Consider the following 27,942-nt stretch of genomic DNA (forward strand, 5'->3'; position numbering starts at 1 on the left):
CGAGTGATTATTTTCAAGTTGATTCGATTCATTTCAATTCGATTAATTTTTTTTTATTTATGATAGTAACACAGAGAGAGAGAGAGAGGCAGAGACACAGGCAGAGGGAGAAGCAGGCTCCATGCACCGGGAGCCCGATGTGGGATTCGATCCTGGGTCTCCAGGATCGCGCCCGGCGCCAAAGGCAGGCGCCAAACCGCTGCACCACCCAGGGATCCCTCAATTCGATTCATTTCAATTAAATTATTTTCGATTTGAAATGTTTCAATTTGATTATATTCGATTTGATTCATTTCGATTCGATTCGATTCTTTTATTTTCGATTCAATTCGATTCGAATCAATTCGATTATTTTCGATTAGATTCTTTTCGATTCAGTTCGATTAATTTCGATTTGATTCAATTATTTTCTATTCGATTCATTTTGATTTGATTATTTTCGATTCGATTCGATTCAATTCGATTTGATTATTTTTGATTCGATTCGATTCAATTCGATTTGATTATTTTCGTTTCGATTTGTTTCGATTCGATTATTTTCAATTCGATTCGTTTCAATTTGATTCGATTATTTTCGATTCGATTCGATTTGATTCTTTTCGAATCGATTCGATTCTTTTCGATTTGATTCGATTCTTTTCGATTAGATTCTATTCGATTTTTTCAACTCGATTCTATTCTTTTTGATTCGATTCAATTCTTTTCTATTCTATTCAATTTGATTCTTCTCGATTCTTTTCGATTTCTTTCAATTCGATTCAATTCTTTTCAATTCGATTCGATTCGATTCGACTTTTTCGATTTTATTCGATTTGTTTTTTCAAACTGATTCTATTCTTTTCGATCGACCCCTTCGATTCGATTTGATTCTTTTCGATTTGATTCGATTTGATTCTTTTGGATTTGAGTCTTTTTGATTCGATTCGATTCTTTTCAATCGACTCTTTTCGATTCCATTCGATTTGTTTCGATTTGATTCGATTCCATTCCATTGGATTCAATTCTTTTCGATTCGATCTATTAGATTTGATTCTTCGATACTTTTCAATTCGATTCGATTAGATTCAATTTTTTTCGATTTGATTCGTTTTGTTTTTTCGATTCGATTCTTTTCGATCAACTCTTATCGATTCCATTCGATTCATTTCTATTTGATTCTATTCGATTCTTTTCGATTTGAGTCTTTTCGATTTGATTTGATTCTTTTTGATCAACTCTTTTCGATTCGATTTGATTGTTTCAATTCTTTTTGAATCAATTTCGATTCAATTCTTTTCGATTCGATTTGATTCGATTTGACTTTTTGCGATTCGATTTGACTTTTTGAGATTCGATTTGATTTTCGTCGTTTCGATTCGATTCGATATTTTCGTCTCGATTCGATATTTTTCTATTCGTTTCTTTTCGATTCTATTTTATTCTATTCTATTCTTTTCGATTCGATTCGATTCCTTTCACTTCCATTCGATTCTTTTCATTCGGTGCGATTACATTTGATTTTTTGATTCGATTCAATTTGTTTCTATTCAATTCAATTCGATTAATTTCTATACGATTAGATTCTATTCGATTCAATTATTTTTGATTTGAGTCGTTTCGATTCAATTATTTTTGATTCGATTTGTTTCAATTCAATTTGATTCGATTCATTGTGATTCGATTAGTTTCGACTCGATTATTTTCAATTCGATTCATTTCAATTCGATTCGATTCAATTATTTTTTATTCGATTCGTTTCGATTCGATTATTTTCGATTCGATTCATTTCAATTCAATTCGATTCAATTATTTTTTATTCGATTCTTTTCTATTCGATTATTTTCGATATGATTCGTTTCGATTCGATTCAATTCGATTCATTTTGATTCGATTAGTTTCGATTCAATAATTTTCGATACGATTCAATTTGTTTCAATTCGATTCGATTGTATTTGATTCGATTCATTTCGATTTGATTATTTTCGATTCGATTCATTTCGTTTCGATTCGAATATTTTCGATTTGATTCTTTTCGATTCGATTATTTTCGATAGATTAGTTTCAATTCAATTCAATTCGATTAATTTTTATTCTATTCGATTCAATTATTTTCAATTTGATTCGTTTCGATTCGATTATTTTCGATTCAATTAGTTTCGATTCGATAATCTGTGATTCGAATCGTTTCGGTTCGATTATTTTCAATTTCATTCGAATCATTTCAATTCGTTTCGATTCGATTCGATTAACGTCGTTTGATTCGATTCAAATCGATTATTTTCTTTTTTTTTTTCAAATCGATTATTTTCGATTTGATTAGTTTCAATTCCATTATTTTCGATTCGATTCTTTCAATTCGATTCGATTCGATTATTTTCGATTCGAATTCTTTCGATTTGGTTATTTTCGATTCGAATTGTTTCAATTCAATTTGTTTCGATTCGATTCGATTATTTTCGATTCGATTCGATTTGATTGTTTTCGATTCTATTCGTTTTGAATCGACTCAAATCGATTATTTCCTATTCAATTTGATTCGATTATTTTTGATTCGATTATTTTCAATTCGAATCTATTCAATTTGTTTCGTTTCGATACGATTCGTTTAATTTCTATTCGATTGGATTTGATTCGATTTGATTATTTTCGATTCGATTTGTTTTGATTTGATTCGATTCGATTATTTTCGATTTGATTCGATTCGATTCGATTCAATTAGATTATTTTCGATTTGATTCGATTCGATTTGATTCGTTTTGATTCTATTAATTTCTATTCGATTTTATTCGATTCGATTCGATTCGATTCTTTTCGATTCGATTTGTTTCAATTCGATTTTTTTTCGATTTGATTCAATTTATTTCGATTCGATTAATTTCGATTCGATTATATTCGATTCGATTTGGTTCGATTCATTTCGATTCGATTCGATTATTTTCCATTCGATTCTTAGCGATTCGATTATTTTCGACTCGATTCGTTTCGATTCGATTCGATTCGATTCGATTCGTTTCGATTCGATTCAATTATTTTCGATTCGTTTGATTTCTATTCGATCTTTTTCGATTCGATTCGTTTCAATTCGATTCGATTCAATTATTTTTTATTCGATTCGATTCAATTCTATTTGATTCTTTTAATTCCATTCGATTCGATTCTTATGATTCGGTGAGATTCAATTCGAATTTTTTCGATTCGATTCGATTTGATTCTTTTCAATTCGAGTCTTTTAGATTCGGATTTCTTTCTTTTCGAATCGTTTCGATTCGATTATTTTCCTTTCGATTCGTTTCGATTCAATTCGATTCGATTAATTTCTATTCAATTCGATTCGATTCAATTATTTCGATTCGATTCCTTTCGATTCGATTATTTTCGATTCGATTAGTTTTGATTCAATTCGATAATCTTCGATTCGATTATTTTCGATTTGATTCTATTCATTTCGATTCGTTTCATTTCAATTCGATTATTTTCTATTCAATTCATTTCGATTCGATGATTTTTGATTCGATTCGATTAATTTCGATTCAATTCGATTTGATTATTTTCGATTCAATTCGTTTCAATTCGATTTGATTCACCAAGTAGGGTGAGACCCTGGTGGTGACCAGAGTCACCAGGTCCAGGTGAGGACCAGGTAAGGACCAGATTCACCAGGTCCAAGTGAAGCCCAGGCTGGGACCAGAGTCACCAGTTAAGGGTGACGCCCAGAGGGGGAACCATAGTAACCAGTTTAGTTTGAGGCCCAGAGTGGGAACAGAGGTCCCCAGTCAAAGTGAAGCCCAGGTGTGGAATAGAGTATCCAGGTCCCAATGATGCCTAGGTGAGGACCAGAGTCACTAGGGACATGCAAGTCCCAGATGGGGATCAGAATCACCAGGTCCTCATGAGGCATAGAAGGAGACCACCATCACCAGTATCAGCTGAGCCTCATGTGGGTACCAGAGCCACTATATCCAGCTGAGTCCCAGGTCCATGTGAGGCCCATGTGAGGAATAGATTCATCAGGTCGAAGTGAGGCATAGTTGGGACAAGAGTCACCAGGTCTGCGTGAGGCCTAGGTGGGGACAGGATTCACCAGGTCTGAGTTAGGTCAAAGTGGGGACGAGAGTCACCAGGTCCAGGTGAGGCCAAACTGAGGACCAGAGTCACCACATCCAGGTGAGGTCCATGTTGGAAAGAGAGTCACAAGGTCCAGGAGAGGTCCAGGTGGGGACCAGAGTCACCAGGTCCATGTGAAGCCTAGGTGGGGACCAGAGTCACCAGGTCCAGCTGAGGCCCAAGTGAGGACCAGAGTTACCAGGTACACTTGAGGCCCAGGTGGGGACCAGAGTCACCAGATCCACTTGCAACCCAGGTGTGGACCAGATCCACCAGGTCCAAGTGAGGCCCACGTGGGGACCTAAGCCAACAGGTATGGGTGAGGCCCAGGTGGTGACAACAGTCACCACATCCAGGTGAGGCCCAGATGGGGGCCAGATTCACCAGGTCCAGGTGACCCAGGTGGAGACCAGAGTCACTGGGTCCGGGTGAGGATCAGGTGAGGACCAGATTGGGTCCAAGTGAGGCCCTCGTGGGGACCTTAGTCACCAGGTATGTGTAAGTCCAGGTTGCAACCACACTCACCAGGTACAGGTGAGGACAACCTGCAGGCCAGAGTCACCAGATCCATGTGAGGATCTGGTGGGGACCGGAGTCACCAGGTACATGAGAAGCTAGAAACACTGCAGCCACCAGGTCCACATGTGTTCCATGTGGGAACGAGAGTCACCAGTTACAGGTGAGGCCCAGGTGGGAATCAGTGTCACTATGTCCAGGTGTGCTCCAGGTGAAGACCAGAGTTAATAGGTCCAGGTGGGTCCCTGTTAGGGAACAGTGAAACCATGTCCTGATGCTACCCAGGTGGGTACCAGAGTTACCAGGTCCAAGTGAGGCCGAGGTGGGAGCAGAGACAAGAGGTCCAGGTGAGGTCCCAGTGGGAACGACAGTCACCAGGTCAGGTGAGGCCATGGTGAGAATCAGACTAATCAGTTCCAGGTGAGGCCCAGTTGGGGCCAGAGTCACCTGGTACAGAAGAGGCCAAAGTGAGGACCAGACTTACCAAGTCCAGGTGAGTCCCATGGGGGATAGAGGAACCAAGTCCCGATGATACCCAGGTAGGGACCAGAGTCACCAGGTCCAGATGAGGCCCAGGTGGGGAGCATATTCACTAGGTCCAGGTAAGGCCCAGTTGAGGACCAGAGTCACGAAGTCCGGTTGAAGCCTAGAGGGGTACCAGAATCACCTCGTCCAGGTGACATCCAGATGAGGACCAGAGTCACCAGGTCAGGGTGAGTCCCAGAGGGGTTCCAGAGTTATCATGTCCAGGTGAGCCTCAGGTGTGGAACAGAGTAACCAGATCCCAAAGATGCCCAGGTGAAGACCAGAGTCACCAGATCTCAGTGAGTTCCAGATAGGATCAGAGTCACCAGTTCCAGGGGAGGCCCAGGTGGTGGCCAGAGTCACCACGTTTGGGTGAGGACCAGGTAAGTACCACATTCACCAGGTCCAAGTGAGGCCCACGTGGGGTCCTGAGTCACCAGGTATGGGTGAGACCCAGGTGGCAACCCCACTGACCAGGTCACGGTGAGGCCAACCTGCAGGCCAGAGTCTCCAGAAACAGGTGAGGCCCTGGTGGGGACCGGAGTCACCAGGTAAATGTGAGGCTAGAAGGACACCACAGTCACCAGGTCCAGGTGTGGTTCATGTGGGAACGAGAGTCACCAGGTCCAGGTGAGCCCCAGGTGGGGACCACAGTCACCAGGTCCAGATTGAGGCCTAGGTGGGGCCCAGAGTCATCAGGGCCAGGTGAGGCCAAAGTGTGGAGCAAAGTTATCAGGTCCAGGTGAGTCCCAGGTGGGAACCAGTCACCTCGTCCAGGTGAGGCCCACAGGAGTAGTGCCTCCAAGCTCAATCCCGCGATTTCCTAGTAATTCCTGTCTTAGACTGGTGCTACATACTAAGTTCCATACTAGCTAATTGAACCCTGCATCCATCGGCAACTTACATCCGAGAGTTGGGCTCACACGCAGTCCCTCACAGTTCCACACTGCCTGCAGAATGTCCTTCCAACGTCTTCACCAGAGACGCTTGTCAGAAGCTTGTGAGATTCAAGTGGAATAATGCAGGCCTGGAAGGTGTCTCCAGGTGGAGTAGAGTGGTATTCTTGGAACCTCCTGAGTTAGAATACAGCTGCGTTCTCAGGGCCATCAGAATGCAGCTAGTTGAAAGCTGGCTTGTAGACATGCTTCCTTGTGAGAGTTCAGGTGAGGGCAGGACCCTCCCAAAACCTGACTGCCTGTAGACATAGGTCCTAACATCCTTATGTTAGGTGCTGGAAGAGGTTGTGAAAAGCATGTAGACGTTTCAGGCTTGTAGTCACGTGTAACTGAGTTCAATACAGCGATTTCCAACAGCCTTGTTCAATTGAAGTGTAGCTAGGTTCTAACTCCCATAAAAGAGTGGCTAGCAGACAGCTGCCTGCAAAGCATACACGCTTCTCAGAGTTGAGCTTATGGCCTGTACCTCCCACAATCTGACGGCCTGTACGGATCGCTTCCACAGCATTCCGTTCTATGCGGGACAGTAGCGGAGTGAGAACCAAGTGTCTGCATTGTCAATTCGCGACTACCGGACACCTGCCTCCAAGTGATGCACACTCCTTTGGATGAGCTTATGGCTTGTTCCTCCCACATGCTGACCGCCTGTACCTTTCACTTCGAAAGGACGTCGTTCGATACGGGACACAAGTTTTGTGAGAGGCCAGTGTCTCCTAGCCCAATCCAACGACTTCTGAGTAATTCTTCCCTCAGAAGGGAGCTACATACTAACTTCCAAACTGAGTACCTAGTTGAAAGCTGTCTCTCTGGGGAACTTCCTTCTGCAAGATGAGCTGACACGCCGTCCTTCCCAGTTCCACTTGCCTGCAGATGGTGTTACAAACATCCTCACTAGACATGTTTGTCAGAAGCTCATGGGACGCAAGGGGCAAGCTGCAGGCTTCAATGGTTGTGTCTCCAGGTGCAGTAGAACTTTATTCATGGAACGACCTGACTTCCAATACTGTAAATTTTGGGTTAGGTTATGGGTTAGGCTTAGGGTTAGGGTCCTGTTTAAGCTTAGGGTTAGGGTTAGGATTAAGGTTAGGGTTAGGGTTAGGGTTAGGGTTCAGGTTAGGGTTAGGGGTAGGTTCAGGGTTAGGGGTAGGCTATTGGTTAGGGTTAGGGTTAGGGTTAGGTTGCGGGTTAGGTTATGGGTAAGGGTATGGGATAGGTTACGGATTAGGGTACGGGTTAGTGTTAGTGTTAGGGTTAGGTTACGGGTTAGGGTTAGGGTATGGGATAGTTATTGTTAGAGTTAGGATACGGGTTTGGGCTAGGGTTTGGGTTAGGGTACGGCTTAGGGTTGTTTAGGGTTAGGGTTAAGGTACACGTTAGTGTTAGGGTTAGGGTACTGTTTAGGGTTAGGGTTAGGGTTAGTTTACGGTTTAGGGTTAGGGTTAGGTTTAGAGACAGGGTTAGGGTTATGATTAGAGTTAGGGTTAGGTTTAGGGGTAGTTTTAGTGTGAGGGTACGGGTTATGCTAAGGGTTAGGGTAGGGTACGGTTTAGGGTTAGGGTACAGGTTAGGGTTAGTTTTATGGTTAAGATTAGGGTACGGGTTAGTGTTAGTGTTAGGGTGCCATTCAGGGTTAGTGTACGGGTTAGCGTTAGGGTTGGGGTTAGCTTAAGGGTTAGGGTACGGGTTAGGGTTAGGTTTAGGTTATTGTTTGGTTTAGATTTATGGGTTAGATTTAGGGTTAGGGTTAAGGGTAGGGTTAAGAGTTAGGGTTAGGGTTAGGGGTTTGGGTTAGGGTTAGGGTTATGTTTTGGGTTAGGGTTAGGGTTAGGGTTAAGGTTTAGGGTTAAGGGTTACAGTTAGGGTTAGGTTTAGGGGTTATGGGTTATGGGTTAGGGTAGGGTTAGGGGTTAGGGGTTAGAGTTAGGTTTAGGGTAGGGTTACGGTTAGGGTTAGGAGTTAGGTTTAGGGTTTGGATTAGGGTTAGGCGTAGGGTTAGTCTTAAGGATTAGTGTTAAGGGTTAGTGTTAAGGGTTAGGGTTATGGGTTAGTGGTAAGGGTTATGTTTAGGGTTGGGGATGGGTTTGGGTTTGGGGTTGGTTTTAGGGTTAGGGTTAGGGTTAGAGTTAGGGGTTAGGGTTAGGTTTAGGGATAGGGGTTTGTGTAAGGGTTAGGTTTAGGTGTTAGGGTTTAGGGTTAGGGTTATGGTTAGGGTACGGGTTAGGGTTAGGGTTAGGATATGGGTTAGGGTATGGGTAGGAACGGGTTAGGGTTAGGGTACGGTTTAGTGTTAGGGTACGGGTTAGGGTTAGGGTACGGGTTAGGGTACGGGTTAGGGTACGGGTTAGGGTTACTGTATGGGTTAGGGTTAGGGTTAGGGTACGGTTTAGGGTTAGGGTACGGGTTAGAGTTAGGGTACGGGTTAGAGTTAGGTTTAGGTTACGGATGAGTGTTAGGGTTAGGGTATGGGTAAGTGTATGGGTTAGGTTTCAGGTTAGGTTTAGATTAGGTTTAGTGTTAGGGGTTAAGGTTAGTGTTAGGGTTAGGTTTAGGGTTAGGTTGAGGGGTTAGGGTTACATTTAGGGTTAGGGTTAGTGTTAGAGGTTAGGGGTTAGGGGTAGGGTTAGGGATAAGGGTTAGTGTTAAGGGTTAGGGTTAGGTGTTAGGGTTAGGATTAGGGTTAGGGGATAGGTTTTAGGGTTATGGTTAGGTACATGTTAGGGTTTGGGTTAGGATACGGGTTAGTGTACGTGTTAGGGTACGGGTTAGTGTTAGAGTACTGGTTAGGGTTAGGGTTAGGGGACGGGTTAGTGTACAGGTTAGGGTATGGACTTAGGATTAGGGTACGGGTTGGGGTACAGGATAGGGTACAGGGTACGGTTACATGTTAGGGTACGGGTTAGGGTTAGGGTACGGGTTAAGTTTAGGGTTAGTGTTCGGGTTTGTGTTAGGGTTAGGGTTAGGGGTTAGGGGTTTGGGTTAGGGTTACGGTTAGGGTTAGGGTTAGGGGTTAGTGTTAGTGTTAGGGTTAGGTTTGGGTTAAGGGTTAGGGTTAGGATAGGTTTGTGTTAGGGGTTAGGGGTTAGGGGTTAGGGTTAGGGATTTGATTAAATTCGATTCTTTTCCATTCGATTCGATTCAATTCTTTTTGATTCGAATCCATTCGATTCAATTTTTTTCAATCCGATTCTAAACGATTCGATTTTTTTCAATTCGATAGATTCTTTTCTATTCGATTTGATTTAATTCGATTCAATTCTTTTAGATTCGATTCGAATCTTTTCGATTCAATTTGTTTCGATTCGATTCTTTTCAGTTCGATTCGATTCAAATCTTTTCGATATGATTCAATTCGATTCTTTACGATTCGATTCGATTATTTTCAATTCGACTCGATTTTTTTCGATTCGATTCGATTCTTTTCCATTCTATTTGATTTGATTCTCTTCGATTCTCTTTGATTCTATTCTATTCGATTCAATTCGATTTTTTCTATTTGATTTGATTCCTTTCAATTCGATTCAATTCGATTCGAATCTTTCAATTCAATTCGATTCTTTTCGATTCAATTCGATGTTTTCGATTAGATTGGATTCTTTTCAATTTGATTCAATTCGATTCGAATCTTTTTGAATCGATTCTTCTTTTCAATATGATTCGATTCAATTCTTTTAATTCGATTCGATTCTTTTCGATTCGATTTTTTTCAATTTGATTTGATTCTTTTCGATTTGATCGATTCTTTTCAATTTGATTCGATTCCATTTGATTCGATTCGATTATTTTTGATTCGACTCAATTTGATGGTTTGATTCGATTATTTTCGATTCGAATCTTTTCGAATCGATTCTATTCTTTTCGATTCTATTCTATTCGATTCGATTCGATTCTTTTCGATTCGATTTTTTTTATTTGCTTCGATTCGATTCTTTTCAATTAGATTCAATTCAATTCTGTTCGATTCAATTCGATTCAATTCAATTCGATTTGATTCGATACTTTTCGATTTGATTCGATTCAATTCTTTTCAATTCGATTATGTTCGGTTCGATTCGATTCTTTTCGATTTGATCGATTCTTTTCAATTCGATTCGATTCGATTTGATTCAATTTGATTCTTTTTGATTCGATTCGATTATTTTTGATTCGACTCAATTCGATGGTTTGATTCGATTATTTTTGATTCGATTTGATTCGATTCTTTTTGATTCGATTCGATTCTTTTCGATTCAATTCAATTCTATTCGAATATTTTAAATTCGATTCGGTTGCATTAGATTCGATTATTTTTGATTCAATTCGATTCGATTATTTTTTATTTGATTCGATTCATTACGGTTCGATTCAATTATTTTGTATTCGAATTGATTCGATTCTTTTCAATTCAATTCGATTTGATACGATTATTTTCTATTCGATTTGATTCGATTTGGTTCTTCTTGATTCGATTCGATTATTTTCGATTCGAATCAATTCGATTCTTTTCGATTGGATTATTTTCGATTCGATTTGATTATTTTGGTTTCAATTCGATTATTTTCAGTTCAATCGTTTGGATTATTTTCGATCTGATTCGTTGCGAATGTTTATTTTCTATTCAATTAGATTCGATGCGATTATTTTCAATTCAATTTAAATCAATTTGATTATTTTTGATTTGATTTGATTGGATTTGATTAAATTTTTTTCAATTCGAGTCAATTATTTTTGATTCGATTCAATTCTTTTCGATTTGATTCTATTATTTTCGATTCGGTTCGATTTTTTTCGATTCAATTCAGTTCGATTCGAATCAATTATTTTCGATTCAATTCGATTTGATTCTGTTCGATTATTTTCGATTCGATTTGATTCGATTGGATTATTTTCGAATGGATTCGATTCGATTCGATTATTTTCAATTCGATTCGATTATTTTCGAATCAATTTGGATTGATTCGATTCGATTATTTTCGATTCAATTCTGTTCGATTCAATTCGATTATTTTAGATTCAATTTGGTTTGATTCTGTTCGATTATTTTCAATTTGATTCGATTCGATTCGATTATTTTTTATTTTATTAGATTGGATTAGTTTAGATTATTTTCAATTCGATTAGATTCTTCTCAATTCAATTCGATTATTTTCATTTTCAATTCAATTCGGTTATTTCTGATTTGATTCGTTGCGAATTAATTATTTTCGATTTGATTCGATTCGATTCAATTATTTTCGAGTCGATTCAATTCAATTCTTTTCAATTCGATTCGATTCTTTTCAATTCGATTATTTTAGATTAGATTATTTTAGATTTGATTCGATTTGATTAAATTCGATTCGAATATTTTTGATTCGATTTGATCATTTTCAATTCTACTCGTTTCCATTATTTTCGATTCGTTTTGCTGTGAATCTATCATTTTCGAATTGTTTCGTTTTAATTCAATTCAATTCGATTTGATTATTTTCAATTCGATTATTTTCAATTTGATTCGATTTGATTCGATTATTTTCGAATCGATTCGATTATTTTCGATTCGATTATATTCCATTCGATTCGTTTCAATTATTTTCTATTTGAATAGATTTGATTATTTTCGAATCGATTATTTTTTATTCGATTTGATCATTTTCGATTCAATTCAATTCGATTATTTTCGTCTCGATTCGATTCGATACGAATCGATATTTCGATTCGATTTGATTCGATTATTTTTTATTCGGTTCGGTTTGATTATTTTTGATTCAATTGGATTTGATTCAATTATTTTCGATTCAATTCGATTCTTTTCTATTTGATTCGATTATTTTCGTTTCCATTCTATTTGATTGTTTTCGATTCGATTGATTAGATTATTTTTTATTTGATTCGATTTGATTCGATTATTTTCGATTCGATTCGATTATTTTCGATTTGATTCTATTCGATTTGATTCGATTCTTTTCTATTCGTATGGCCTCGATTCTTTTCGATTCGATTATTTTAGATTCAATTCGATTATTTTCGATTCGATTTGATTATTTTTTATTTGATTTGATACTTTTCGATTCGTTTTGATTCTTTTCAATTCGAATCGATTTGATTCTTTTCGATTTGATTATTTTCAATTCGACTCTTTTCCATTATTTTCGATTCATTTCAATTGATTCGATTTTTTTATTTTCGATTATATTTGATTGTTTTTTATTCGATTCGATTCTTTTCGATTCATTTCGATTCTTTTCAATTCGAATCGATTTGATTCTTTTCGATTCGATTATTTTCAATTTGATTCGATTATTTTCGATTCATTTTGATTATATTCGATTCAATTTGATTGGTTTATATTCGATTCTATTTGATGGGAATCGATTATTTTCTATTCAATTTGATGCGATTCTATACTTTCGATCGATTCGATTCTTTACAATTCGACTCGATTTTTTTCGATTTGATTCGATTCTTTTCGATTCTATACGATTCTTTTCCATTCGATTCAATCTTTTTGATTCCATACTTTTCGATTCGATTCGATTCGATTCTTTTCGATTCGATTCGATTCATTCAAATAATCGAAACGAATAAAATTGAACAGAAAAGATTTGATTCCAATCGAATCGAAAGGAATTGAATTGAATCGAATCGAATGGAAAAGAATCAAATCGCGTCGAATCGAATCGAAAAGAATCGAATCGAATCGAATCAAAAAGAATCGAAACGAATTGAAAAGACTCGAATCGAATCTAACAGAATCGAAAAGAATCGAATTGAATCAAAAAGAATCGAGTCAAATCGATAAAAATCGAATCAAATTTAATCGAATTGAACAGAATCGAATCTAATGACATTGAAAAGAAGCGAATCGAAAAGAATCGAATCAAATAAAAAAATCGAAACGAATTGAAAAAGATCGATTCATTTCGATTAATTTTGATTCAATTCGATTATTTTTTATTCAATTCGATTAGATTCGATTATTTTCGATTCGATTCGATTATTTTGGATTCGATTCGATTCTTTTCGATTCGATTCAATTAATTTCGATTCGAATCGATTTGATTCTTTGTGATTTGATTTGATGATTTGATTCGATTATTTTCGATTCGATTTGATTCGATTCTTTTTGATTCGATTTGATTATTTTCTATTCAATTCTATTCTATTTGATTATTTTCAATTCGATTAGATTGCATTCGATTCGATTATTTTCGATTCAATTCGGTTTGATTATTTTTGATTTGATTTCATTCTTTTCGATTCGATTTGATTATTTTCGATTCGAATCGATTCGATTATTTTCTATTTGATTCTTTTCGATTCGATTCGATTATTTTTGAATCAATTCAATTGGATTATTTTTGATTTGATGCGATTAGATTATTTTCGATTCGATTTGATTCGATTAATTTTAATTCGATACGACTATTTTCGATTCAATTCAATTCAATTTTATTATTTTTGATTCGATTTGATTTGATTCAATGCGATTATTTTCGATTCGATTCGATTATTTTTTATTCAATTTGGTTCTATTCAGTTTGATTATTTTCGATTTGATTCGATTATATTCGATTCTATTCTATTGGATTCATATAGATTTTTTTTTAAATATTTTATTTATTTATGACAGATACAGAGAGAGAGAGGCAGAGACACAGGCAGAGGGAGAAGCAGGCTCCATGCACCGGGAGCCCAATGTGGGATTCGATCCTGGGTCTCCAGGATCACGCCCTGGGCCAAAGGCAGGCGCCAAACCGCTGTGCCACCCAGGGATCCCCATATAGATTATTTTTTATTTGATTCGATTCTTCAATTCGATTTGATTATTTTCAATTCAATTCGATTATTTCCGATTCGATTCGATGCGAATCTATTATTTTCAATTCGATTTTATTTGATTCGATTATTTTCGATTCGATTATTTTCGATTCGATTCGATTCTTTTCAATTTGATTCGAATCCTCTCAATTCGATTCGATTATTTTCGATTCGAATCGATTATTTGCTTTTCGATTCGATTCTTTTCGATTCCATTCAATATTTTTTATTTGAATCGACTTGATTCTTTTCGATTCGATTAATTTAGATTCGATTCGATTATTTTAGATTCGATTCGATTATTTTCGATTCTATTCATTTCCATTATTTCCGATCGATTCGATGTGAATCGATATCAATTCGATTCAATTCGAGTCAATTCGATTCTATTATTTTCTTTTTTTTTTAATTTTTATTTATTTATGATAGTCACAGAGAGAGAGAGAGAGAGGCAGAGACATAGGCAGAGGGAGAAGCAGGCTCCATGCACCGGGAGCCCAATGTGGGATTCGACCCAGCGTCTCCAGGATGGCGCCCTGGGCCAAAGGCAGGCGCTAAACCGCTGCGCCACCCAGGGATCCCTCGATTCTATTATTTTCGATTCGATTGGATTATTTTTGATTCGATTCGATTTGATTTGATTATTTTCAATTCGATTCTATTCGACTATTTTCATTTCAATTCGATTCGATTCGATTTGATTTGAGTATAATGAATTCTTTTCGATTCGATTTGAATACTTATAATTTGATTCAATTCTATTATTTTTGATTCGATTCTATTTTTTCGATTCGATTATTTTCGATTCGATTCTATTTGATTCGTTTATTTTTGATTCGATTCGATTCAATTATTTTCGATTTGATTCTATTCTATTCGTTTTGATTCTTTTCTATTAGTATCACCTCGATTCTTTTCGATTCAATTATTTTAGATTCGAATCAATTATTTTCGATTCGATTCAATAATATTCGATTCGATACATTTTGATTCAATTCGATTCTTTTCAATTCGATTATTTTCGATTCTATTCTTTTCCATTATTTTCGATTTGATTTGATGTGAATCGATTATCTTTGTATCGATTTGTTTCAATTTGATTTGATTCGATTCGATTCGATATTATTATTTTCGATTTGATTCTATTAATTTCGATTCGATTATTTTCGATTCAATTCGATTCAATTCGATTATTTTCGATTCAATTCAATTGGATCGATTCGTTTATTTTCAATTCAAATCGATTCTTTTCGATTCGATACTTTTCGATTCGATTTATGTTCGATTCGATTCGACTATATTCAATTCAATTCGATTGGTTTATATTCGATTCGATTCGATTGGAATCGATTATTTTCAATTCGATTTGATGCAATTCAACTCTTTTCGATTCGATTCGATTCTTTTCGATTCGACTCGATATTTTTCGATTCGGTTCGATTCTTTTCGATTCCATTCTTTTCGATTCCTTTCGATTCGATTCGATTCATTCGAATAATCGAATCGAATTGAATTGAATTGAAAAGATTTGACTCGACTCGAATAGAAAATAATCGAATCGAATCGAATCGAATCAAATAGAAAAGAATCAAATCGAATCAAAAAGAATCAAAACGAATTGAAAAAAATCGAATCGAATAGAATTGAAAAGAATCAAATCGAATCAAATCGAAAAGAATCTAATCAAATCGATAAAAATCGAATTGAATTGTATTGAATCGAACAGAATCGAATCAAATGACATCTAAAAGAAGCGAATCGAAAAGAATCGAATCCAGTTGAAAAGAATCGAATCTAAAATAATTGAATCGAAAAGAATCGAATTGAATCAAATAGAAAAGAATCGAATTGATTCGAATCGAATCGAATCAAAAAGAATTGAATCGAAAAAAATTGAATCTGGGATCCCTGGGTGGCGCAGCAGTTTGGCGCCTGCCTTTGGCCCAGGGCGCGATCCTGGAGACCCGGGATCGAATCCCACGTCGGGCTCCCGGTGCATGGAGCCTGCTTCTCCCTCTGCCTGTGTCTCTGCCTCTCTCTCTCTCTCTGTGACTATCATAAATAAAAAAAAAAATTAAAAAAAAAAAAAAAGAAAAAAATTGAATCTAATCGCATCGAATCAAAAGAATTGAATCGAAAGGAAGCGAAAGAATTGAATGACATGTATCGAATCGAATCTAAAAAAAATTGAAAAAAAGAAAAAATCGAATCCGTTCAATAAAATCAATTTGAATCGAATCGAACTGAATCGAATATAATCGAATCAAATCGAATAAAAAAATCGAATTGAATCGAATAGAATTGAAAAGAATTGAATCGAAAAGAATCAAATTGGAAAGAAACGAATCTAATCTAATCAAATGGAAAAGAATCTAATCGATTCAAATCGAATCAAATCGAAAAAAATTGAATCTAATCGCATCGATTAAAAAGAATTGAATCGTATGGAAGCAAAAAGAATCGAATGAATCGAATCGATCGAAAAGAATTGAATCGAATTGAAAAGAATCAAATTGGATAGAATCAAATCGATTCGAAAGAATTGAAAAGAATCTGATCTAATCGAATCGAATCAAAAAGAACCAAATCTAATTGAATCTAATAAAAAAGAATAGAATCGAAAAGAATCGAATCCAATCAAAAAATCAAATCAAATCGAATCGAACTGAATCGAATATAATCAAATCGAATTGAATCGAAAAGAATCGAACCGAAGAGAATCAAAAAAAATTGAATAGAAATGAAAAGAATCGAATCGAATCGAAAGAATCGAATCGAATTGAATCAAAATTAATCGAATCGAATCGAAAAGAATGGAATTGAATCAAATCGAATAGAATCGAAAAGAATTGAATCGAATGGAATCGCATAAAAAAGAATCGATTTGAATGGAATAGATTGGAATCGAAAAGGTTCGAATCGAAAAAATCGAATCGAATCAAATCGAATCGAAAAGAATCGAATCAAAAAGAATCAATCGAATAAAAAATAATCGAATCTAATAGAATCGAAAAGAATCGAATTGAATCGAAAAGAATCGAATCTAATCGAATCAAAAAATAGAAACGAATTAAATCGAAAAGAATAGAACCAAAATAAATGAAAATAATCAAATTGGGGATCCCTGGGTGGCGCAGCGATATAGCGCCTGCCTTTGGCCCAGGGCGTGATCCTGGAGACCCAGGATCGAATCCCACGTCAGGTTACCGGTGCATGGAGCCTGCTTCTCCCTCTGCCTATGTCTCTGCCTCTCTCTCCCTCTGTGTGTGACTATCATAAATAAATAAAAATTAAAAAAAAGAAAATAATAAAATTGAATTGATTAGAATCGAAAGAATCTAATCAAACTGAATCAAAAAGAATCGAATCGAATCGAATCAAAAAGAATCATATCGAATAGAATCGAAAAGAATCGAATCGAATTGAATAGAATCGATTTGAAAAGAATCGAAATGAGAAATTGAATCGAATGGAATCGAATCGAAAAGAATTGAATCGAAAAGGATTGAATCGAATCGAAAGGAATCAAATCAAATAGAATCAAATAGAAAAGAATCTAATAAATTCTAATCAAATCGAATCGAAAAAAATCGAATTAAAAAAATCAAATCGAATCGCATCGAATCAAAAGAATCGTATCAAATGGAAGCGAAAAAAATCGAATGAATCGAATCAAATCGAATCGAAAATAATTGAATCTAATCGAATTGAAAAGAATCGAATCGAATTTAATAAAAAACAATCGAATCGATGAAAAGAATGGAATCGAATCGAATCGAAAAAATCGAATCGAATCAAATTGATTCGAAAAGAACCGAAAAGAATCAAATCTAATCGAATAAAAAAGAATCGAATCTAATTGAATCTAACTGAAAAGAATAGAATCGAAAAGAATCGAATCCAATCAAAAAATCAATTTGAATCAAATCGAATTGAATCGAATATAATCAAATCGAATCAAATCGAAAAGAATTGAACCGAAGAGAATTGAAAATAATCGAATCAAATTGAAACAAAAATAATCGAATCGAATCGAATGGAAAGAATCTAATCGAATTGAATCAAAAAGAATCGAATCGAATTGAAAAGAATGGAATCGAATAGAATCGAATAGAATCGATCGAATCAAATGGAAATACATCGAAAAGAATCGATTTGAATCGAATAGATTCGAATCGAAAGAATCGAATGTAATCGAATCGAAAAGAATCGAATCGAAGAAAATTGAAAAGAATCAAATCGAATCGAAATGAAAATAATCGAATCGAATCGAATCGAATTGAATCAAAAAGAATCAAATAAAGAAAAAAGAATAAAATTGAATCGAAAAGAATCGAATAGAATCAAAAACAATCGAATCAAATGGAATGGAATCAAATGGGAAAGAATCGATTTGAATCGAATTGATTCGAATCGAAAAGAATCGTATCGAAAGAATCGAATCGAATCGAAAAGAATCGAATCGTTCAAAAAAAACAAATCGAATTGAATCAAATAGAAAAGAATCCAATCGATTCGATTCGAAGTGAAAGGAATCGAATGGAATCGAATTGAAAAGAATCAAATTGAATCGCACTGAATCAAAAGAATCGAATCGAATGGAAGTGAAAAGAATCAAATCAAAAAGAATCGAATCAAATCGAATTGAAAAAATCGAATCGAATCGCACCGAATCAAAAGAATCGAATCGAATGCAAGTGAAAAGAATCGAATCGAATCGAATCGAATCGAAAAGAATCGAATCGGATCAAATCGAAAAGAATCAAATCGACTCGAATAGATTAGAAAAGAATGGAATTCGAATCGAAAAGAAAAGAATCGATAAGAAATGAATCAAAAACTATCGAATTGAAACGAAAATAATCGAATTGAAGCGAATCGAAAAAAATCGAATCGAACCAAATGGAAAAGAATCAAATCAAAAAGGATCTAATCAAAATGAAAAGAATCGAAACCTAAAGATCAAATTTAATCAATTCAAAAAATCGAATCGAAGAGAATCGAAAACCTTCGAATCTTTTTTTTGAAAAGCTTCGAATCTAATCGAAATGAAAATAATCTAATCGAATCGAATTGAAAGAATCGAATCAAATAGTATTGAATAGAATCGAAAAGAATTGAATCGAATCGAATGGAATCGAATTGAAAAGAATCGATTTGAATCGAATAGATTTGATTTGAAAAGAATCGAATCGAATCGAAAAGAATCGTAAATAATCAAATCGAATCGAATCGAATCAAATCGAATTGAAAAGAATCGAATCGAATCAAAAGAATCGAATTAAATTGAATGGAATCGCATCAAAAAGAATCAATTTGAATGGAATAGATTGGAATCGAAAAGATTCGAATTGAAAAAATCGAATCAAATCAAATCGAATCGAAAAGAATTGAATCGAAAAGAATCGATTAAAAAGAATCAAGCGAATCAAAAAGAATCGAATCGAATAGAATCGAAAAGAATTGAATCGAATCGAATCGAATCGAATTGATTCGATTCGAAAAGAAAGGAATCGAATGGAATCGAATTGAAAAGAATCGAATCGAATCGCACCGAATCAAAAGGAAATGAAAAGAATCGAATTGAATCAAATCAAATCGAAAAGAATCGAAATGAAAAAATCGAATCGAATCGAATGGAAAAGAATCGATCGAATGGAAAAGAATCGAATCAAATCAAATAGAAAAGAATCTAATTGATTCGAATCGACTCGAAAATAATCGAATCGAAAAAATAGAATCTAATTGCAGCAAATCAAAAGAATTGAATTTAATGGAAGCTAAAAGAATCGAATGAATCGAATCGAATTTAATCGAATGGAAAAATCCGAATCGAATCGAATCAAACTGATTTGCAAAGAATCGAAAGGAATCTAATCTAACTGAATCGAATCAAAAAGAATAAAATAAAAAAGAATCAAATCCAATCAAAAACATCAAATCAAATCGAATCGAACTGAATGGAATATAATCGAATCGAATCGAATCGAAAAAATCGAATTGAATCGAATCAAATCGAAAAGAATCGAAAAGAATCGAATTGAAAAGAATTGAATCGAATCAAATCGAAAAGAATCGAATTGAATCAGATCGATATGAATAGTAAATAATTGAATCAAATGGAAAAGAATCGAATCGAATGGAAAAGAATCAAATTGAAAAAATTCAAATCAAATTGATAAGAATCGAATCAAATTGACACGAATCGAAAAGAATCGAATCGAAAAAATCAAATTGAATCGAATCGAATCGAACCGAATCGATAAAAATCGAATCGAATCACACCCAATGAAAAGAATCGAATCGAATGGAACTGAAAAGAATTGAATCGAATCGAAAAGAATTGAATCGACTCGAATTGATTCGAAACGAAAGGAATTCAAATCAAAAAGTATCGAATTGAAAGGAAACAAATCGAAAACTATCGAATTGAAACGAAAATAACCGAATCGAATCGAAATGAATCGAATCAAATCGAATTTAAAAGAACTGAATTGAATCGAATCAAATCGGTTCGAATAGAAAAAAATCGAGTCTAATCAAATCGAAAGAATTGAATTGAATCGAAAAGAATTGAAACAAATCAACTCAAAAAACATTGAATCGAATCGAATCAAAAAGAATCAAATTGAATCGAACAGAATCTACTTGAATCGCATCAAAAAGAATCGAATGCAATTGAATCGAATCATAAAGAATCGAATCGAAAGAATCGAATCGAATGGAAAAAATCAAACGAATCGAAAATATCAATCGAATTGTATCGAATTGAATCGAAAATCATGTAATCCAATCGATAGAATCGAATAGAATCAAATCGAATAGAAAAGAATCGAATTGAATCTGATCGAATTGAATAGTAAATAATCAATTTGAATCGAAAACAATCGATTTGAATCAAAAAGAATCGAATCGAGTCGATAAGAATCAAATCAAATTGTCTCGGGATCCCTGGGTGGCGCAACGGTTTGGCTCCTGCCTTTGGCCCAGAGCACGATCCTGGAGATCTGGGATCGAATCCAACCTCGGGCTCCCGGTGCATGGAGCCTGCTTCTCCCTCTGCCTATGTCTCTGCCTCTCTCTCTTTCTCTTTCTGTGACTATCATAAATAAAATTTAAAAAAAAGAAAAAAAACAAATTGTCTCGAAACGAAAGAATCAAATCGAAAAGATTCAAATAGAATCGAAAAAAATTAAATCGAATCGAATCGAATTGAATCGAAAATAATCGAATCGAATAGAAAAGAATCGAATCGAATTGAATCATAGAAAAGAACCTAATCGATTCGAATCGAATAAAATCGAAAAGAATCGAATCGAAAAAATCACATCTAATATAATCGAATCAAAAGAATCGAATCGAATGGAAGAGAAAATAATCGAATAAATAGAATGAAATTGATTCGAAAAGAATCCAACCGAATCGAAAAGAATCGAATCAAATCAAATTATACGATTCCAAAAGAATCGAAAAGAATCGAATCGAATTGAATCGAAAAAAATTGAATCTAATCGAAAAGAATAGAATCGAAAAAATCAAACCGAATTGAAAAAATCAAATCGAATCGAATCGAATCGAAAATAATCAAATTGAATAGAATCAAAAAGCATCGAATAGAAAAGTATCCAACGAAAACGAAAAAAATCGAATCGAAATTCAATTCGATTCAATTCAATTCGATTCTTTTTGATTCAATTCGATTCTTTTTGATTCAATTCATTTCGATTCTTTTCGATTCAATTCGCTTATATTCGATTCGATTCGTTTCTTTTTTATTCGATTTGATTCAATTCATTTGATTCTTTTCACATCCATTCAATTCGATTCTTTTGATTCGATGATATTAGATGCGATTTTTTTCGATTCAATTCTTTTCAATTTTCTTCTGCTCGAATAGATTAATCTTTTTTATTGATTTGATTCTATTCGATTCTTTTCTATTCCATTCATTTGTTTTTGATTCAATTCGATTCGGTTCAATTTGATATTTCTCAATTCGATTTGTATCATTTTAATTCTTTTCGATTCGAGTCAATTTGATTGTTTTTGATTTGTTTCAATTCGATTATTTTTGTTTCGATTCAATAGTTTTTGTTTCAATTCTTATCGATTCTTTTCTTTTCGATTCGATTTCCATTCTTTTTGAATCAATTCGATTCTTTTCAATTCGATTCGATTCGATTCTTTTTGAATTGATTCGATTCGATTGGATTTGATTCTTTTCACTTGCATTCGATTCGATTATTTTGATTCGGTGTGATTCGATTCGATTTTTTTCGATTCGATTTGATTCTTTCGATTCAATTCGATGCAATACTTTTCCATTCGATTCAATTTGATTCTTTTCGATTCGATATTTTTCTATTCGATTCCTTTCTTATCGAATCAATTCGATTCTTTTCAATTCGATTTGATTCAATTCGATTTTTTCGGTTAGATTAGATTATTTTCATTTCGATTCCAAAGTTTTCGATTCGTTTCTTTTCGATTCTTTTCTATACGAATTCATTTCTTTCCTAATCAATTCGATTTGATTCGATTCTTTTTGATATGATTCGATTCGATTTTTTCGATTCGAGTCTTTGTGGTTCGAGTCAATTTGATTCGATTTTTTTCAATTCGATTCGATTAATTATGATTCAATTCGATCCGATTCAATTCTATTCTTTTCGATTCGATTTGATTCTTTACGATTCTATTCGATTGGAATACATGATTTTCGATCAGATTCGATTCGATTCCATTTGATTTTCTGGATTGATTCGATTCTTTTCGATTCGATTCTTTTCAATTTGATTCGATTCGATTCTGTTCGATTCGATTCGATTCTTTCGATTTGATTCGATTCGATTCTTTTCGATTTGATTCTTTTCGATTATATTCGATTGAATTACATGATTTTCGATTGGATTGGATTCGATTCTATTCGATTTGATTTTTTTGATTCGATTCGATTCTTTTCGATTGGATTCTTTTCGATTCGATTCAATTAGATTCAATTCTTTTCGATTTGATTCCATTCGATTCTGTTCGATTCGATTCGATTCTTTCAATTTGATTAGATTCGATTATTTTCTATTCAAATCAATTCGATTCGATTCAATTATTTTCAATTCGATTCGATTCAATTCGATTTGATTTTTTCGATTGGATTTGAATCATTTCGATTCGATTCCTTTCGATTCATTTCAATTGTATTCTTTTCGATTACATCAGAGTCACCAGTTCCAGGGGAGGCGAAGGAGTCCAAGCAATCAGGTCCAGGTGGGCACAAAGTCACCAGGACTGGATGAGGACAAATGGGGACCAGATTCACCAGGTCCAAGTGAGGCCCAGGTAGTGACCAGAGTCACCAGGTCCGGGTGAGGACCAGACCAGAACCAGATTCACCAGGTCCAAGTGAGGCCCACGTGGGGACCTGAGTCACCAGGTATGGGTGAGGCCCAGGTGCAACCCGACACACCAGGTCCAGGTGAGGCCAACCTGCAAGCCAGAGTCACCAGATCCAGGTGAGGCCCTGGTGGGGACCAGAGTCACCAGGTAAATGTGAGGTTAGAAGGACACCACAGTCACCGGGTCCAGGTGTGGGTTTTGTGGGAATGAGAGTCACCAGGTCCAGGTGAGACCAGGTGGGGACCACAGTCACCAGGTCCAGATTGAGGTGGAGGTGGGGGTCCAGTGTCATCAGGGCCAGGTGAGGCCAAAGTGTGGAGCAAAGTTATCAGATCCAGGTGAGTCCCAGGTGGGGAACAGAGTAACCATGTCCCATTGATGCCCAGGTGAGACCACGAGGCCTAAGTGAGGAGTAGATTCACCAGGTCCTGTTGAGGCCCAGTTGAGGACCAGAGTCCCCAGCTCCGGGTGAGGCCCAGAGGGGGACCAGAGTCACCCGGTCAAGGTGATATCCACGTGGAGACCAGAGTCACCACGTCAGGGTGAGGCCCAGAGGGGGAGAGAGTCACTAGGTCCAGGTGAGGCCCCGATGTGGAACTGAATAGCCAGGTCCCATGATGTCCATATGAGGACCAGATTCACCAGGTCCAGTTGAGGTCCTGTGGGAACCAGTCACCTCATCCAGGTGAGGCCCAGGTGGGACCACAGTCACCAGGTTAGGGTGAGGTCCAAAGGGTGACCAGAGACACCAGGTCCAGGTGAGGCCAAGGTGTAGAAGAGAGTAACCAGTTCCCTGTCACCACCAGGTCCAGACTGAGGCCTAGGCGGGGGCCCAGAGTCATCAGGGCCAGGTGAGGCCAATGTGTGGAGCTAAGTTAACAGGCCCAGGTGAGTCCCAGGTAAGGACCAGAGTTACCAGGTCCAGGTGAGGCCCAAATATGTATCAGAGTCGTCTTGTCCATGTGAGGCCAGAAAGAGACCACCGGAACCAGGTCCAGGAGAGACCCATATAGGAACCAGAGCCACCAGATCCAGGTGAGGTCCAGGTGGGGACCACAGTCACAACTTCCAGGTGAGACCCAGGTGGCAACAAGATTCACCAAGTCCAGGTGAGTTCCTGGTGGTGACCAGAGTCACCAGGTCCAGGTGAGGACCAGGTAAGAACCAGATTCACCAGGTCCAGGTGAAGCCCAGGGAGGGACCAGAGTCACCAGGTAAGGGTGAGGCCCAGAGTGGGAACCAGAGGCAGCAGGTCCACATGAGGCCGGCTGGGGATCATGGTCAACAGGTCTACGTGAGGCCCAGGTGTGGAACACAGTAACCATGTCTAGGTGAGTCCCAGGTGGTGACCAGAGTCACCAGGTCCTGGTGAGGACGAGGTAAGGACCAGATTCACCAGGTCCAAGTGAAGCCCATGGGGGACCAGAGTCACCAGGTAAGGGTGAGGCCCAGAGGGGGAACCAGAGTAACAAGTTTAGGTGGAGGCCCAGAGTGGGACCAGAGGTCCTCGGTCAAAGTGAGGCCCAGGTGTGGAATAGAGTATCCAGTTCCCAATGATGCCTAGGTGAGGTCCAGAGTCACTAGGGCCATGCAAGGCCCAGATGGGGATCAGAATCACCAGGTCCTGGTGAGGCATAGAAGGAGACCACAGTCACCAGTATCAGATGAGCCCCATGTGTGAACCAGAGCCACTCTATCCAGCGGAGTCCCAGGTCCATGTGAGGCCCACGGGAGGACCAGATTCATCAGGTCGAATTGAGGCATAGCTGGGGACAAGATTCACCAGGTCTGGGTGAGGCCCAGATAGGATCAGAGTCACCAGTTGCAGGTGAGGCCAAGAAGGAGTCCACAGCAATCAGGTCCAGGTGGGGAACAAAGTTACCAGACTGGGTGAGGCCCAGATGGGGACCAGATTCACCAGGTCCAGGTTAGGCCATAGTGGTGACCAGAGTCACCAGGCAGGTCCGGGTGAGGATGAGGTCAGGACCAGATTCACCAGGTCCAAGTGAGGCCCACGTTGGGACCTGAGTCACCAGGTATGGGTGAGGCCCAGGTGGCAACCCCACTCACCAGGTACAAGTGAGGCCAACTTGCAGGCCAGAGTCACCAGATCCAGGTGAGGCCCTGGTGAGGACTGAAGTCACCAGGTAAATTTGAGGCTAGAAGGACACCACAGTCACCAGGTCCAGGTGTGATTCATGTGGGATCGAGAGTCACCAGGTCCAGTTGAGACCTAGGTGGGAACCACAGTCACCAGGTCCAGAGTGAGGCCTAGGTGGAGGGCCTAGAGTCAAAAGGGCAATGTGAGGCAAAAATGTGGAGCAAAGTTATCAGTTCTAGGTGAGTCCCAGTTGGGGAACAGAGTAACCATGTCCCCTTGATGCCCAGGTGAGACCAGAGTCACAAGGTCCAGATGAGGCCAAAGTGAGGAGTAGATTCAGCAGGTCTTTCTGAGGCCCAGTTGATGACCAGAGTCCCCAGCTCCGGGTGAGTACCAGAGGGGGACCAGAGTCACCCGGCCCATGTGATATCCAGGTGGGGACCAGAGTCAACATGGCAGGGTAAGGCCCAGAGTGAGATGAGAGTCACTAGGTCCTGGTGTAGCCCCGATGTGGAACTGAGTGATCAGGTACAATGATGCCCATGTGAGGACCAGATTCACCATGTCCAAATGAGGTCCCTGTGGGAACCAGTCACCTTGTCCAGGTGAGGCCAGGTGGGACCACTGTAACCAGGTCAGGGTGAGGTCCAGAGGGTGACCAGAGTCACCAGGTCCAGGTGAGGCTCAAATATGTATCAGAGTCATTTTTTTCCAGGTTAGGCCAGAAGGAGACCACAGGGTCCAGTTCCAGCAGATCCCCTTATGGGAACCAGAGTCACCAAATCCAGGTGAGGTCCAGGTAGGGACCACAGTCACCAGGTCCAGGTGAGGCCCAAATATGTATCAGAGTCGTTTTTTTCCAGGTTAGGCCAGAAGGAGACCACAGGATCCAGTTCTCGCAGAGCCCCTTATGGAATCCAGAGTCACCAAATCCAGGTGAGGTCCAGGTGGGGACCACAGTCACAAGGTCCAGGTGAGGCCCAAGTGGCAACAAGATTCACCAAGTCCAGGTGAGACCCATGTGGTGACCAGAGTCACCAAGTCCTGGTGAGGACCAGGTTAGGACCAGATTCACCATGTCCAAGTGAAGCCCAGGCGGGGACCAGAGTCACCAGGTAAGGGTGAGGCCCAGATTGGGAACCAGTGTAACAAGTTTAGTTTGAGGCCCTGAGTGGGACTAGCGGTCTCCTTTCAAAGTGAGGCCCATGTGTGGAATAGAGTATCCAGGTCCCAATGATGCCTAGGTGGGGACAAGATTCACTAGGGCCATGAAAACCCCAGATGGGGATCAGAATCACCAGGTCCTCGTGAGGCATAGAAGGAGACCGGTCACCAGTATCAGGTGAGCCCCATTAGGGAACCAGAGACACTATATCAAGCTGAGTCCCAGGTCCATGTGAGGCCCACGTGAGGACCAGATTCATCAGGTCAAAGTGAGTCGTAGCTGGGGACCAGAGTCGCCAGGTCTGGGTGAGAGCTAGGTGGGGACAAGATTCACCAGTTCTGAGTTAGGTCAAAGTGGGGACGAGAGTCACCAGGTCCAGGTGAGGCCAAACTGAGGAAGAGAGTCACCAGATCCAGGTGAGGTTCATGTTGTAAAAAGAGTTACCAAGTCCAAGTGAGGCCCAGGTATACAAGAGAGTAAACAGGTCCCAGGATGCCCAGGTAAGGACAAGAGGCACCAGGAACATGTGAGGCACAAATATGGATCCGAGTCATTTTGTTCCAGGTGAGGCCAGAAGGAGACCTCAGGAACCAGGTCCAGGAGAGCCTCATATGGGAACCAGAGTCACCAGATCCAGGTGAGATCCAGGTGGGCACCACAGTCACAAGGTCCAGGTGAGGCTCAGGTGGCAACAGGATTCATCAAGTCCAGGTGAGACCCAGGTGGTGACCAGAGTCACCAGGCCAGGTGAGGACCAGGTAGGGACCAGATTTACCAGGTCCAAGTGAAGCCCAGGGGGGACCAGTCACCAGGTAGGGTGAGACCCAGAGGGAGAACCAGTGTAACCAATTTAGTTTGAGGCTCAGAGTGGGTCCAGAGGTCCCCGGTCAAAGTGAGGCGCAGATGTGGAATAGAGTATCCAGGTCCCAATGATGCCTAGGTGAGGATCAGAGTCACTAGGGCCATGCAAGGCCCAGATGGGGAACAGAATCACCAGGTCCTGGTGAGGCATAGAAGGAGACCACTGTCACCAGTATCAGGTGAGCCCCATGTAGGAACCAGAGCCACTATATCCAGCTGAGTCCCCGTCCATGTGAGGCCCACCTGAGGACCAGATTCATCAGGTCGAATTGAGGCATAGCTGGGGATAAGAGTCACTAGGTCTGGGTGAGGCCTAGGAGAGGACAAGATTTACCAGGTCTGAGTTAGGTCAAAGTGGGAACGAGAGTCACCAGGTCCAGGTGAGGCCAAAGTGAGGACCAGAGTCACCAGATCCAGGTGAGGTCCCTGTTGGATAGAGAGTCACCAGGTCCAGGAGAGGTTCAGGTGGGGAACAGACTCACCAGATCCAGGTGAAGCCCAAGTGGGGACCAGAGTCACTAGGTCCATATGAGACCCAGGTCAGTACCAGAGTTACCAGGTACATG

This window comes from Canis aureus, chromosome 28 (genome assembly GCF_053574225.1).
Source record: "Canis aureus isolate CA01 chromosome 28, VMU_Caureus_v.1.0, whole genome shotgun sequence".
Lineage (NCBI taxonomy): Eukaryota > Metazoa > Chordata > Mammalia > Carnivora > Canidae > Canis > Canis aureus.